The sequence below is a fragment of the Chinchilla lanigera genome, unplaced genomic scaffold, assembly GCF_000276665.1.
Source record: "Chinchilla lanigera isolate Chin_1 unplaced genomic scaffold, ChiLan1.0 scaffold00040, whole genome shotgun sequence".
Lineage (NCBI taxonomy): Eukaryota > Metazoa > Chordata > Mammalia > Rodentia > Chinchillidae > Chinchilla > Chinchilla lanigera.
Window position 1 is genome coordinate 18,239,796 of NW_004955441.1, and position 17,126 is coordinate 18,256,921.

At 36.0% G+C, this 17,126-nt stretch overlaps 1 long non-coding RNA gene across 1 annotated transcript; it reads right to left on the reverse strand.

The window, feature by feature from the left end:
* Positions 1 to 4,331: 4,331 nt before the first annotated feature.
* LOC102028685 lies at positions 4,332 to 14,434 on the reverse strand. Its single transcript, XR_262092.2, has 3 exons — positions 13,908 to 14,434; positions 10,976 to 11,093; positions 4,332 to 4,690 (listed from the first exon to the last, which is right to left on the reverse strand). It is a non-coding gene; the product is annotated as an uncharacterized LOC102028685 (long non-coding RNA).
* Positions 14,435 to 17,126: the final 2,692 nt, after the last annotated feature.

Here is a 17,126-nt window from a genome sequence, read left to right on the forward strand (position 1 = left end):
ATAAACTATATATGCTTTGTAATATCAGACACATATAAGGACTATAAAAAAGAATGTGATAAAAATTAAAAATAAAGACTCTGATTTCATGTTTACTTAATTAAAGTATACCAACTGCATGGTTTCTATGTGAACTGGATGATTTTTAGGTTTCTTTGCTTTAATAAATCTTAAAATCTAGTAGAAAGTAGAGACATTAAAAACTTAAACATTCACACTGCGAGGCTGGTGTTTGTCCTCCACTATTTTCTTTCCCTCCTTTCTTGCCACTGGACTAAGCTTGTCAACAAGCTTCACTACATTTCCCATCTTTCTCTTGGCTCGAAGTGGCCACAGTTCTGCTTTGCCCAGAGCACTGCAGTCCGCTGTGAACCTCCCTGCCTCCTTCCCCTTCCCTTCCTCCTGCCTGCTGAGATATTAGTAGAAATTGGAACTGTATTGAATTCAAGGAAAAAAACCTATGTGGTAAGATCACAGGGCTTCTACTTGAGGTGAACCCCGTTCACCCCTGGACAGTTTTGAGAGTGAGAAATCCCACCCTGCCTAATGTAAACTGTTGAATCTCGGGGCCAAGGTTTTGTTAGTGTTTACTCTTTAACATCAGGTTGTCCTGTACCTTAATTCACATAATCACACAGCTGTAAGTCTTCGTAAATGTTATGAAGAACAGAATTTGGTGCTTGAGTAAAGAAGTCCCAGGAGAAAATTATAAAGATGAGGTAGTTGATGAGAGCCACTCTGGGAAAGGAGTTTTAAGCTTGCTTGGAAGGGAGTTAGGGGGATATGGGAGGAGGTGTGGAGAGCTCAGGGAGAAGTGATCAGGAGCATTTTTGAAATCTCTGAAAGTCTAATAGGGTGGCACTTAAAATAATGTGCCAGTCAGGTGAGGAACAGGCTGGAGACAAATCACACACCTTGCATAAGGATTTCGCATTTGTTCAGAGTGACAAGGGCAAGCAGAGGAATGACAAGACTCTATTACCATTTTATAAGGTATAAACTAGAAAATACAATGTTATAGTTCTCTGGCTTTTGAACTATAAAATGTGCATTACTTGGAACCGAAGTGGAAGCAAGATCACTTAAGAGAATTTTTCAATTTAAATCAGAAATGATGATAACTTTGGAAAAAAAAAATTTGTAACAAATGATGTGTAAGGAGGCACATTTCAGGGCCTTGATTCTCTTAAAATACTATGAAATATATTAGAAGACTCATCAAAAAACATGAATTTATGCTTCTCTTTTGGTCCCTCATAAATGTTATATCCACCTGCACTTACTGACTTCTTTTAGGTTCTTACCTGAAATTATCAGTATGATACTATCTCATTGCTATGCTAATTTACATTAAATTAGCTCCTGTTTATTTATTTATTTATTTTTGGTTTTGTTTTTTTTCCAGTACCAGGAATCGAACTCACGACCTTGCGCTTGTCAGGCAGGCGCTGTGCCACTGAGCTAAATCCCCAGCCCCCAAATAAGCTTCTGAATGTGTCCAATTGTTCCCAATCAACTGACTCTTCAAGACATTAGGCAGTGTTTCTAAGAATCCCCCACTGCAGATTACCCAACATCTGCTGAAAGCATGTGCTAATGAAAGTGTTGTACATCCCATAACAATCAAAAGAGAAAAATAGTTCTTTATTTATACTTATGTTGTAGTTCTCCCTGTATTGTTTTTATAATGTAAGTCATATAGTAGAGTGCATTCTCAGAAAATTTGTCCAGAATTTTTGGACAAAGTGTTCCATGAATGTTACACTCCACTTAAAAGTCTTCCAGGAATGATATCTAAAGGTTTCCATCCTCTTTCTGCAAATCAATTGTTTGGAGATCCTAAACTGTCAAATTCAGAGTATCACAATAAAAGAGAATATTTTCTATAGTTCACCAATCTCATTAACATGATCAGTCAGCTGAGAAAACCATCACACCAGCAAGTCAATTTTTAGTGTTATTTAAGGTACTTTCAGATTAATGTCTTTAATAACACAGGCACACTGACACTGATCTTGAGGGAAAGGTAATAAAGAATCGTAATTGAAGAAGAATAGTCCTATCACTTTCCCCTCTCTAGTCTACATATGATAAATTTAACCACAAATATGAGCAGCGAAATTAATGGAACATTTCGGTTCCTTAATTTGCAAGCTAAGCAAAAGTTTCCCTCAAAACTTTTAGAGAAATATATATATATATTCCTAACAATAATGAAACTATTTTTGTAAATGTACTTCCAATGTTTAAGCCTATCATTTGTGAAGCAAATTTAAATGTCTACTATGAAATACTAAATTCACAAAGATTGATCTTAAATATAAGTACTTTGGAGATATGAACTGTTAGTTCACAGTTTTCTATTAGCTCTCCAGTGAATGCCTGCTTGGTTACCATTTCCATACTGATCGAAGTGGGTTAGGTTAGTAAGCAAGTACATCGAATAATGTTAAATGTGTTAACATGCAAGAAATCCTGAGTTTACAGTTTTGGCACAAGGGCAATTATCATAGCCCGAAGTAGAAACCAAATAAGCCAATGTGATCATCCAGTGGTCGTGTCTCATCTCTGTGTGCTTCATAGTGTATATGTTAATATAGCAAAATTTACATAGTTAATAAACTTAACTGGGATTAAGGAAAGGAAGAAGAAAGAAAGAAAGAAAGAAAGAAAGAAAGAAAGAAAGAAAGAAAGAAAGAAAGAAAGAAAAAAGAAGGAAAGAAAGAAAAAAGAAAGAAAGAAAAAGAAACAAAGAAAGAAAGAAAGAAGAAAGAGAAAGAAAGAAAGAAAGAAAGAAAAAGAAAGAAAGAAAGAAAGAAAGAAAGAAAGAAAGAAAAAGAAAGAAAGAGAAATATATATACACAAGATAACTAGGATAATTTTACTGCTTATTTCTACTAGTCTGTTTCACGGAACAGTTAATGTTTAAATTTTTTCTTCTTTTTAATTTTTAGATCAATTTTGCAGGCTTTTATCTGGTAATCTAAACAACTAATCTGAAGACAACATTATGCAGTATACCAACATAGTTGAATTCCTGTCATCTTGTTTAGTGAAACTCTGCATCATTTCTAATACTTTTTATTTTTATTCTCCTTAAAATAAAATGCGTTCACTCACTTTTCAAGTGAATGCATGAAATAATGTATTACAATTTCATGAGATAATGATAAAGAAATGCTACCACAGAAAAACAAAATATGGTTGTATAAATTTAAAAAATCAATCTCCACTGAAATCCTCTAATAACTTTTGAATATTTTTTCTCACTTAGAATTTTATATGGTTTATCTGGTATGTTTGTTCTTTACATCTATGTTTATGATCCTATATTCCAAACAACACTTTGTACTTTTGAGAATAATACATTTATTCTAGTTTTCTGCATTAGGCAAACATGTGGAAGTTTTCATTCACCATTTATTAACTATATATAAGTCAGAATGCTCTGGTATACTGCTGTGAAATGAACTAGATTCTTGGTCTTTCCCAAAAATAGAGGTCTGGTTCCAGATCACACTGTGAGATTGCTTCAGGTAATCTGTGAATTTGTTCCACGTAGATCTTGCAACAGATGGAAGTTGTGCACAGAAACTTTCTGCAAGTTCTTCAACTCTTTAGTCATAAGTATATGTGTCATATTCCACTGGTTTAGTCAAGGTAAAAGGCCAAATATGGCTTCAAGATGGCTAGGAAGTACAATCTACCTATACCTGGGGACATAATTAGAAAAATAAGAATTTGACAAAAAAATAATATAACCTACCAAATTATACAAACTGAAAAAAATCATTTAAATCTTCCACTTTTCAGAACAGGAAGTGCAAGCAATGCCAAATGTGAAGCATCTGTCACAACAGCTGGACTAATGTAGATGCTCAGTGATGTTATTTTACCTTTAAAACTTTCTGTTCGAAATACTTCACTTCTCATGTGAAAGATGAAAGAAATTGTTCTTGAGAAAAATAATGATTAAATTATGTTCATTTCATACACTGACTCCCATACACAAGAGTAACTCACACTCCTTAGTTGTTGCTATCAATCATACCCAATAGCAAGGATAATTTTTAAATTGTCTTGTTTATGCTTTTGTTTCTAGTAGAATATATCTTGTAGTCAAGTATATTTCACTAACAATCATACATGTAAACGAAACATATTTTGTTCCACTGCTAGGAAATATAATTAGAAAGGATAAAAATAAATATGTGAGTTTAGTAATGGTTGGATAGGATACAGCATATAGTCAAGCTCAGCAATGAATTCTTATTAAAGAGCTTCCTTCTTTGTAACTCCTAGGAAATATACCATAAGAAAGCCAAAAGATGAAAAGTTAATGATTTATTCTTCTGCTCCTCTCCCCATTGGTTAATTATTTTTTCAAACAAATATTAGTTCTCCTGGGCGTCCACGGTGTCCCATGTGATTCATTCAGATCCTGGAATCTTATGAATCAGCAGCAGTAGTGACACTTCCGTGAGGGAGGTGGAATCACAGACAAGGGCTGAAGGTGCAGTGCCCCTGGGTTTTCCTGTTGAAGTTGCTCCTTGTGGGGGCACTCACAGAAGGTTGTTGTTGTGGTAGCTTTTGTAGAACAATGGCCATAGACTCAGTGACAAATGATGCCGCAAAGATATGAAATAGCACAGATAAAATGTCGATATATTTTGTTTTCCATGAACAGTTCCTGAAAGGTGAAAGTGGGTACTATTAATGACACCAGAAGAACCAGCACTAGCAAATGCTAAGGCAAACCAATCAGTGTTATCTTTCACTGCATAAGGTGTTTTTATTTTAAAAATCCCTTGCACAAATATGGAAGAAGGCCTGTATAAATACAAAAGTGAACATTTTGAAAATGGACAATTTTATGAGGACAAAATGTTACAAAATAGGAACTTCCCTGAAGATGTACAATCTAAGGGTCTGACAATATATAAGGTCGTACAAACTTGCCTAAGGTAGTGGTGATTACTCAGACTTCTGCTTTAACCTACCCAAAATTATCAGAAATCCAGTTAAACACTATATTTAGAACTCAAAACTGATGAACAAAATAAGAATATGTGCAATTAATTTCTGGCTTTGCTTTGACTTTTAATAATCTAGATGTGTTAATAGGATAGGGCCCTGCAGCTGTGTAACAACTGAATCAAAACTCCAAATCCTAAAAAGTCACTTTCCCTTTGCACGTGCTTATCTTTCTCATACTAAAAACATTTCTATTTCTCCCTGCAAACTACTTTTCTGTTTGAAACCCAAGATCGCCAAATCACTTAATAAAACACTTAAAATTAGGATAATTTGTTGTATAGGTTAATAATATAAAATTATTACATGGTTCTTATTGGTAAATATAATTTTTGACATAAGAAAACTTATTTCAAAGGTAATCAATAGGACTAATTTTGTTCCCCACACTGTCATTAATACTGAGACAACACAGAAGTCTGTTAAAATCTTTGGACATCAGTGTCTTTTAATTCAAGCAAAGATTTATAATAACACAGTCTGTGGTATCCAGAATCATAGTTTTAAATAAGGAAAGTCATCATTTACGGGCAATCATTTAATTTGTAATTTTTTATACATTTAAATGCTGTTTTGAAACTAGTTTTTTAGGGATTTTTTTGTTTTCATAATTTGGTGTCTAAAAACTCTTATATTGAGAAAATATCTCTCTAGTTACAAAATAGTGAACCAGAATGTAGCCAATAAAATACTTAATGCTATGAAAAATTGACTTTGCAATGCTCAAAGTACAAACTGAAGTACTCCCCTTACATCTTTTCATTGGAGCAAACATACATGGTCACGTGGATGAAGGAAATCAATTAGAAGTGAGAAAATTACACTAAAATTATTATAAGAATTAAGGTTATTGATCACTGTCACCTCAACAGAGGAGAAGAAAAGAGTTCAGCATATTTTAAAGACAACGGAAACAAAGAATCTGAGGAGAGTTTCTTAGGTCAGCTCTGCAGCGTGAGAGGGAGTCATGTAGAGCAACTAGCATTTAAATTCATGTATAAATGTATATTTCAACATAGAAAAGCACATCTTCTTTCAGAAGGATTAAAACATTCGTCAAATAACAGAGACCTCAAATTATTCTCCATTTAAAAATCTATAGTATCTTTTTACACATCCCATAAGTGTGTGTGTGTGTGTGTGTGTGTGTGTGTGTGTGCATGTATACTTACAACAATAGGGTAGGATACAGAAATTAGAAAAGGTACATTGAAGAAGGAAAGGACATTTTTAAAAACTGTGACCTCAGCCCAGAGAGATGTTCTTTGTGTGGCAGGAGAGTGAAATGCGAGCTCCTGACTTTGCTGCTGACCGCAGAACTGTATCCACCTCAGTGGACTCAGACTCTGACTGAACTCTGAACTCAGACTCCAAACTGATCTGTGTAGACCAAGTCTCCAAGTTGACCCTGCACAGACCCAGCTTTGAGGCCTGGCCAGCACCAGTTCAGCTCAGATGAATTCAGCGCCCAAACCCAGCCTTGTAGACCCAGGTTTGCAGACTTTCCTCTAACACTCCGCTCTGGTGCATACACAGATCCAGGTCCAGGCTGTGAGCCTTCATTGTGATATGATTTTATGCAATGAAGTACTACTCTGCCATAAAGAAGGATATGCTTGACACATTTCCAGGAAAATGAATGCACCTTGAGTCCATACTCAACAGAATAAATGGACCTATATGTGTAAATGTCACATTGCTTCTCAGGTGTGAGAAAACAAAAGCATAAATAAAAACCAAAGTATATAATAGGTATTGTAAAATAGGCAGAAAATGTTCAAATGGGGATGGGAACACAGGAGAGGGGAGGGGAAAGGAAAGAAGGGAAAAGAAAAAAAATGAAACAAGATGGGAACGAAGCTTTTGTAACTGCAGAGGGGAGGAGCGGTGGAAGGGAGAGCAGGGCAATGGGAAGGATACGACAGGCTGTACCATGCACCAGTACAGATTCTCTGTGATGCATGTGATCATTGTGTGTATCTAAAAGGTACCAATAAAATCTGATTTGAAAAAAAGAAATGCCTAGCAGGTCGGTAAGGCACAGTGCTGGGGTGTCTGGATAATGACACACACGCTAGCAACTGAGGGGTGAAGACGGACCCTGATGACAGGAACCAATAGGTTTGTAGCCAGAATGGAATCAGAACAAAAAGAATAGAGAATGTGATACCCTGCCTTCTTAGGACAGGCTCTCATGTATTCCAGGCCGCCCTTGAACCTACCATCAACCAGGCTGGCCTTGAACTTGAGGCACTCCTCCTGCACTGGCCTTTTAAGAGCTGGGACTACAGGTGTAGCCACCACTCCCAAATGGAAATGTGCCCGTTTTGAAAACCCCCAGTCTTCCTGATCTCATCTGCCAACTGTTCCCATTCCCCTCTGTCCTTGGTCTCAAGTCTCCAGGTTTGTTAGCCTTCCAAGGTGCTCTCACTGGTGCCCTCCATGGGACATCCAGGCCTTTGGCTTTGGACTGGGGCTGCATCCTTGATGCCTCCTGCTCTGCAGCTTTGGTCTTAGTCTGAACATCTTTTTCATTCTGTGGTCTTCTGCTGGCGCATGATCACTGGGGCTTCTTTCACCTCTGATCTTGTAAGCTACCCAATAAAGCCCCTTGCATAAGTAGACATGGATTTTCTGCTGTCTGTGTTCCTCTAGAGAACCCTAACTAATACACAGAGTTTCCCATGTAACCCTAGATTCCAGGCTCTGCTCAGGCCCCGTCAGTTGCTGTGGACCCAAAACCCAGTCCCACGGCTATGCATCCAGGCTTTAAACCTGCTGTTTCTAATCAGATGTAAGCTTTCTCCATCTGCATCAAACTTCAATACTGCACCAGGGATGCCCGGCTCCAGCTTTATCCCACACAGTCAGGCACGAGGTTGACCTGTGTGGACTCAACTGTCAAAAACTGTAAGCACTAATGAGACACCAGATAACACCGCCTATGGAATCCAGGAGCTAACGCACCCACGCACCCTGACACCTTGCCAGTGTTACTAAATAGGCTCGGTAGAATCTGTGAAAGGCTTTACCCGCCCAAGCCAGCCTTTAATGACTAGAAGAGGGATGCACATCTTCAAATCATGAGCTCAAGCATCACTGATAATCTGGAGGATGAGGAATCGGAAGCATAATTCAAAGTAATCATTTTAAAGTAGGTCAGTGAGCTATAAGAGAATATAGATAAATATATGAAATCAGGAAAAAATACATGAACAAAAATAGAACTTAAAGAGGATAGAATCCATAAAAATGATCAAATAGAAATTCTGTAGCTGAAGAACACAATGACTAAACTTAGAGATTCTGTACTTTCCACTGCATATTTGATCAACAATGCAAAATAACAGATGAGTTGAGAGGCAGCACATGTGAAGACAACTCTCCATACTTCTGTCACAATTTTTCTTGAAACCTAAAATTACTTCAAAAGAAAAAATTAAAAACATTTACAATCCCAGCAAATTACAACTCCAAGTCATTTCGCACTAATGACTTGAAATTTTTTTATCGGTTTTCAATGACTAGTTCAAGACAATAAATACTATTTTGAATGTTTGAAAGAATTATTGGATACTGTGCTTTAATTTTCCAAGTAAATGAAATTGAAAAATTGATATTGATATTTCTGATATATTAATATGAGAATTTGATGGAGACCACGGCAAAGCAGCCATGAGCAGGATTTAAATTAACCAATTGTCTTTGCATGTTCACTTGTGAATCCATCCAAGGCCTACGCTCCCTGTCTGGAAATGGTGGACTCATAGTAAGTGAACCTCTATGAGTCACTAATCCCTACTAGAACCTCAGTGGCAGATGAAGCCAGAAAGCCTCAAAGAATAAGACAAGGCCACAGCCAAGGACACTTAGATCTGATCTCAACTAGATAAAGACTATAGCTTCAGGCATCTTGCTCTGGGGTGGATTAACTTAATACCTTACTCAGAGAAGTCCTTGAGTGGTTCTGCCCTTTTTGAGTACTCACTTCCCTTCTTCTGATAACCATAGGATTGATAGGCCATCCAGAGAAGGTCTTAGTCTTAGCCCTGAGAGAATCTCAGATTCTGTGAGAGGGCTCTGATCCTCTTGGAGCCCTGAAATCATTCCATTTGCCTCTTTTAGTTTAGCTTTCGCCATTCAAGAGATGGTGGACTTAATCAGCCCACAATAACTAAGAGATATTATTAACCTGATTAGAATTAAGCAATTAACAGTGTTGAATTACAGATGCTACATAACAAGTGAATGGAAAGCAGATAGTTACCAATTACAGATGAAGTAAAAAAATCATTCTGTAAAAATTTAATTATATTATAAAATATGGCTCTATTGCAAATAGCACTTGAAAGAGTAGAGGAGACAAAATGTCAAATCCTCTTCTAGTACAGTAGAAATTAATAAATGTTATTCAAAACAAGAAAGCAATATATAGAAATCAAAACACATCATATAGAGATCTTTGATAAATATCAAAGAAACCAGACAAGCATTTAAAGTAACTAAAAACAGTGTAAGAAACGTTAAGAGCATGCCTGTGTCTCAGTTACTTTTCTCATGTTGGTGAGACAAAATACCCAAAGCCCAAATTAAAATGGTAAAGGTTTATTTAGTTCACAGTTTGAAGAAGTTTCAGTCCATACTCAGCTGGCTCCGAGGCAGAGAGGCACATGGCAGAGGGCAACAGTTTATGGTGTTGGAAGACAGCAAGAGAAACCACAGCAAAAGGAGAAGAGCAGAGCGAGCCTTTTTCCCTCCTTTATATTGTATGCAGGCTGCCTGCCCAAGGGTGAGTGTAATTCTCACACCTATAATCCCAGCACTAGATCATGAATCAATCATATACTGTAGAGGCCCGCCCCATGACTGTGAGAGGCTTTGCAGGGCATCCACACCCAAACCATAACAGCCTGAAAATTTTTACTCTAAAAATTCTCTCTATCCTTACCTGAATTACATTTGTTGCTCTCAAAAACTGAAGTACAACTGTCATCTTAGAATCTTTGTGTATTCCCAGACTTCACTGAAGCTTATTTTGTTTTTTTAATATTCAGCTTTCTAGACCACATGTCTTCTTTATTTCCTTATTTTGATATTGAACATCATTAAGTAGTTTCTTGTAAAAGGTTAAAAGTTTTGGTACACTCAGGGAAAAATCTTTTTCTGATTTCACATTTATGATACAAACTCCAAGTCAGAAAACATTACCCTTCAGAATTTCAAAGGCATTTCTGTATTAAACTGCAAATCCTACTAGAGTTGTTGAGAAGTACAAATTCATCTTAATTTCTACTCTTATGTATCCACTTATACTTTTTTCTTTATTCTCTGTGTTTTGAAATTTCATATTAATATATTTTGGGATGAGCCATTTCCTTTCAGTGCTCTAGTCAATCACTGGGACCTTTCAAGATGAAAATCTTTGTTCTTTAGTTCTAGAAAAGTTCACTGAATGTTTTTAAACAATTTCTATTATTTGGATATTGAATCTTCTGACCTGCTGTACTAACTTCCTTAACATTGCATTGGTTGTTTTTCACAAGTATTTTCTCTTTTTTCTACTTTTTAAAAACTCACTTTTCATCACTTCTAATACATTTTAACTTTGCTGTAATATTTATAATTGTCAAAATTCCTTTTTCTTAAAAAGTTCCTCTTTGTAATATTTTTTCTAATAATATTATAAATTTCCTTTTGAGGTTAATATTAATAACTGTCACAGTTTGATAATTCATTTAATCTCTTTTGCCTTCAAATTGTTATGTGCTAATTCATTTGTTACTTCATCTCTTTGGGGATCATTGGCTGTACATTAGAAAGTAATTTGCTAACAATATTTTTGTCTGTGACAATATACATAAAACTTCCCATGCTTAACTTCACTATAATAGATTTAGCTAGACTGTTTCCTCAAAGGAATACTTAATATCAAAATCTTTACCTTTTCTTTCTTTTCATAGGACACATTCAAAGCAAGATATTCTGATCTTGTGCCTGATCAAGTCCGCCCAGAGTTCATTGAGTTGACATCCACAAGACAATAAGCTCCCGATCTTCTGCTGAGAGAGTAAGAAGCAATTGTACATGTGTGCTAAGCAGGAGAGGGAGTCTGGGGGGTAAAATAGTTTCTCCTAAAAGTCCAGAAAATTACCCAAATTTTAGGCTAAAATTGAACTGTATCTTGAATGCTATGCATAGAAATCACCTCTTCAGCCTTTGATAATTCTGCGATATACATCAGACTGCTTCTAGGCTTTCATTACTAGTACCTAAGATAGTTTAACTGTGTCTTCGTCCATTTCCTGTTTCTATAACTGAATAATACTAACTGATTAGTTTACAAATAATGAAATTCATTTTGCTCACTATCCTGAAGGCTGTAGATCAAGGACTGCATCTGACAAAGGCTTCCTGCTGATAGCCACTTTCTGTAGAGTCTTGAGGTGGGACAGGGCGTCGCATGCCAAGAAGGGCCCATCTAAGAGCAGAGCCTGGGGGCTGGGGATTTAGCTCAGCGGTACAGCGCCTGCCTGGCAAGTGCAAGGTTGTGAGTTCAATTCCTGGTATCAGAAAAAATAAGAGAAGATCCTATCTCTGTCACTTTCTCATTGCTGACACAAAAAACCAACACTCACAAGTTAAGGGAGGAAAGGTTTGCTTAGTTCACAGTTTGAAGGAGTTTTAGTCCATCATCAGCTGGCTCCAAGGCAGGGTGGTATGTCAAATGTATCACAGAGGACAAATTCTTCATCGTGGGCATAATGTAGCAAAATAGGCAAGGGACCTTCATAGCATCTTTTTCCCTTTTTTATTTTATCCAGGCTATTCAGGGCAGGTAGAAATCACATCCTTGATCTTAATGCCTTGAGCCTAGCACTGCACCATGAATCAATTCCAGCTTCACACTAGATCCAGCCAGCTCTGAAAACATCCCCACCTAGGACCACATGAGGGTTTAGGGGGACATCTGGACACAAGCCATAACAGAGCCCAAGTGGCTTTTATAACAGGCCACCCCTGGAGATAATCAATTAACCTTTCAATCCATTGGTCCCTCAATGCTTGAATACGTAAGAGCTCTGATTCATGAAGCAATCATTCCCCAAAATTTTTACCTCTCAAATATTAATAACATATGACATTGAAGATTAAGTTTCCAACAAGTGACATTGGTGTAACTCATTCTAATCATGCCACATGGACTTTGCTAAAATGCTATTATCTGATCTTTTGCATCAGGTTCCCCAGTTTGACTGCTCTGTGATTGCATCTCAGTTTGCCACTGTGTCTTCATCCTTTCAAAAATACTTCCTTAGGGCTGGGGTTAACTCAGCAGGTGAGCACTTGCCTAGAGTGCACAGGGCCCTCAGTTTACCTGTCAGTTCCACAATAATTATAAACTGAAATATAAACACTTCCTTAGTTACTGTCTTTTTAGTCAGCATAGAAGGGAGTACATTTGAATTCGTATACAGCCACTATCATCTGAAATCCTCTGAAAGCCTCTGGAAGTCTGAAGTAATTCTGATCATAAAGCATCATTTTGTCTTGTCCTCTGGCATCAGTCATAAGTCCTTATGAGACAAGAAGGAAAAGGCATTAAACTATTATGGACCTTAAAATCACAGAATTAAATGTTATGGCCTCAGGAAAAAATATACTTATAATGCACAAAGAAATATGTGAAAGGTTTTACAAATCCAGGGTGAAATATTATGAGTTGTGCAGAAGTGATGGCTTCGATCTGGTTGTATTAATTGCACTTAGGGCAGCAAATAATGATTGTACAGATAATGATTGTCTATTGAACGAAGCATAACACAATGTTGTTTGTGGGAAGAAAATATGTATAAACTTTGTTCCTTTCACCCACTATACTTCAAATTTTTAAATCATCATAAGAAAGGAAGAGCAGAAAATAATGGGAGATAGGGAATTTTATTTAAGTTTTATAAGTATCTCCATATTAATCTTTAATAATTGTCACCAAGTAGGTATTAAACATACTAAAATACAATAATCATATTTTTCATTATATAAAAGAAGGTTCATGTACACTTATATGTATTCATACATGCATTTTTGCATGAATACTCTGATACATTATACTTTTCAGTGTGTGATTACTTGTTTTTTGGGTTTTTTTTTGTTTTTGTTTGTTTGTTTGTTTGTTTTTCTGGTACCAGGAATTGAACTCACAACCTCACATTTGCCAGGCAGGCTCTGTGCCACTGAGCTAAATCCCCAGCTCCATGATTACTTGTTAATACTCCTAACAAAGGACAAACCAAGAGTATCATTTATGCAGAGATCCTGTTTACATTTCTTTTTTAAATTTTTTTTATTTTAAAGAGAATTGAAAAAAAGAACAACAGCAAAATGCCAACAACATAGACAAAAACAAAACAAAGCAAAAACAATGAGAATAATACAAGGTTGCAGAACAAAATGATAAAGATTAGCAGTGGTTGTTATATTACATATTTTTATCTTCATCAGAGTTGGTCAAATTACCAGATGTAAGGACGCAAGATTAATCAAACCATTAAAGAGAATAAAAAATAAAAACAAAAAAATCATAAATGATACAGAGTTTCACCATCCAAGATGATAGGAATTCAGCAGTGATTGCTATGTTGCATACTGTTGTCTTAAAAGTAGTTGTTCAGATAATTAGATATAAGCATGCAAAATTGGTCAAAAAAAAGAAAGAATGAAAGCAAGCAAGCATTAACTATTCATGTTATAACAAAATTCAATAAACTGAGTTTAAACAGAAACTTTTGCGGTCAGCATTTTAGAGTCTAGAAGTCATGAAATAAAGACATGAAAAAACCCTGCTCTTTCTCAGACTGTTGAGCTCCTTTTCCTACCTTTCCTTGCGTCTTCTGAATAGTGGCCGCGCGTCCTCCCTAGCCCTGCATCTGTAGCGCTGTCATTTTGATGGATGCCATCATATGAAACGCTCCTTGTGTGTCTGTATCTCCACATATTTTCTTGTAAGGACACCAGTTACATCGGATTAAGGCCTACCCTAATAACATCATGCTCACTTGATTATGTATGGCAAACCTTATTTCTAAATAAACTCTCCTTCACAGGTCCTAGGAGATAAGATAAAACCATCACTGAAATGTTTAGGGGACACAACTCAGCCCCTAACAGTCAACCTTCTTGTCTAAAAATATTTATGCCCAATCCCACATGCGAAATACACTCACCTCACTTCTAGTACCAGAAAATGCGTCAGGCAAGGTTCTCCAGGGAAAAGAAAAATTAACAACACGCACACACACACTAAACTTGGAGAAGATGTGGCAGACGTTTCTGTGATGAAACATGAATGAAGAGCTTGTTTTACTCCTCGTGTCCTCAACTAGTTAAAAGTAACTTCTTTTACTTAAAGTCAATGGATTATAAATGTCACTGATATCTACAAAATACCCTCATAACATCTTAACTTGTGTTTGCCCAAATGACAGGGCATAGCTTTTAAAAGTTGATACATAAAATTAACCACCACATATCCAATACTAGAAAGTAGTTATTTTTGACAATTAGTTTTATCAAATATCATTAAAATCTATCAAATACAAATGATGATTTTAGACAATTAAGAAATAAAGATTCCACATATGCAAAATCTGTGAAAAAATCAAACTAATGCATTTACTGTGCTCAAAGGATGTAATGATAACATATGACAATTAATTGTAATTCTATGCAGTAGTGGTAAAATATTTGTGTGAAATTCCAACAAAATAGATCAGTGTCAGGGTTCTGTAAGTAGAAGATGATGATAGAAAATATAAAAAATGATCTTTATTCATGCATTAGAAGACAAGAGAGTAAATATCAATTACCTCAAATTGATAGCTTTAATATAACTTCTCTCAAAAGTCCCGCAAATCTTTTACAGACACAGACACATTATTCTAAAATTTATATGGAAAGGCAGAGAATGTATATAACTAAAATAATTTTGAAAAAGAAGAATAAAGTGATATGATTCAATCTACCAAAAATCAAGATACTTTTTATCTACAGCAATCAAGACTGAATAGTACTGACAATAAGATTGATCCATAGTTCAATGGACCAGAATAATGAACCCAGAAATGGACTGTTACAAACATCCACTGAAAGGTACAGAAGAAATTTAATGGGCAAAGGACAACCTTTCAATAAGGGGCACTGGAATGACTGTGCTTCCATAAATAAACCATTAACCTTGAACAAGGTGCCACACATTGTAACAGTACCACCTCAGTATGAATCTGGGCCTTAAATGTAGACCGTAAAACTACAAGACATATAACAATCATACAGTGTAACCTTGGGATGTAGGAGTAAAAACAAAAATAAATTAGATGGTTAAGTTGGACTTAATCAAAACTAAGATCCTTTGCCCTGATTGCGACTCTTCAGGAAGGTGTAAGAATAAGCTGCAATCTGCAAGAAAATATTTGCTAACCACAAACCAATCAACGGATTAAAAATATGTATTACAGTACAGAGTAGTACATCTCAGGAAAATATACTGACACTTTTAAGGAGAAGTTAAACATGAAAACACCATACAGGACCAAAATTTCACTAACATATTTGTTCTAGAGAAATTAAAATAAAACGTGTTCACACAAAATGGGTATATGTCTTTGACAGCTTCTTATATAGTAGCCCAAACTAGAAACAGTTAAAATGTTAACAGCTAAATGATTTATTCAATATTTATATGCATGAATGGAACTGTCATTTGGCAATAAAAAGGAACAAAACTCACAAAAATAATATTGCGTGAAAGAAAAATTATTTGGATTACCCTTGTAAGCCTAGCTCTACAGGAGGCTGAGGTAGGCAGATCATAAATTTGAGCCCAAATTGGGAAATTTAACTACTTAGCAAGACTCTGTCTCAAAATTTAAAAACTGAAAAGCAAAATAAGTTTAGAGATCTAGCCTGGGCTCAATACCTCCAAAAAAGAAAAAAAGAAAAACTCCCAAGTTTGCAAGGTGTGTCATTTCATTTATATTATAGCTTACAAATGACAAAATTATAGAAGTGGAGAACAGATTAGCAAGCTCTCTGGTGAAGAGGGTCACGGACAAGAGGCCAGTGACCACAACTGTAAAACAGTAGCTTCCATGCATTGGTGTAATTCAACTATAGTTTCATGGGTTATGGTGCCCGAGGCAATGGAGCAAAGAATATACATGGTTTCTCTAAACCATACCTTATAACTGCACGTGAATATAAATTCCCCCAGAATTAGAATTTTAATTAAAATATACTAAATATCTTTTCTGTCGAAAAGGTACTTAAAATGGGAAAAATAATGTATTTAAATACTCAATATATAGTAGTCAATTTTTTCAAGTCAATATTTAGATTCGGTAGAATTACAATCACAGCAAAATGTTCTTATAAAGACAGACTAACTTGAAAAATATGAAAAATGCAGGGACCATAGAAAGCAAAAAGGAAACTGAGGCCTTAGATGACAGGATTTGTAAGCATAACCTTTTCGTTTCTTCCAAACATTAGTTTGTTAGCACACGTGGGCCGTAAACCGTGTTTACCTCACTGGTGGAGCTCCTGCAGATACACGAGCTCCCAGGTGCTTTTCTCCATGACGGCTTCCCTCCAGTCCACCGCCCCGTGCCAGCTCTTGATCCCCTACTGCTTTTACAGAGACCTAGCTCCCTGCTTCCTGTGACCTATTTTTATTTTGCTCTTTATTTTTCCCTCTGGGTTTCGCGTAAGAGAAACCCTTTATTTCACTTCACATTATTATCCCAAGGTGAATCAATTTCCCTGTGAATGACTAAAGTTTCTCTTTCCTTCTGGAAGAGGAGTACCGCTCTGTGAGGGAATTCTGCATTTTCTTTGCCCATTTATCTCTTGATGGACACTTTTACTGGTTCAAAACTGCAATAATTAACATCATGTCATAGAATGGACTAGAGTGCAGTGAGAGACAAATAAAAAATATAACAATCAGAAATGCAGTTATTTTATTTTCAATAAAATTGCCAAAGTAAACTAGTGAGAGAAAAGGTGTTTACCGCAAGGGTGTCATAACTGAACGTCTA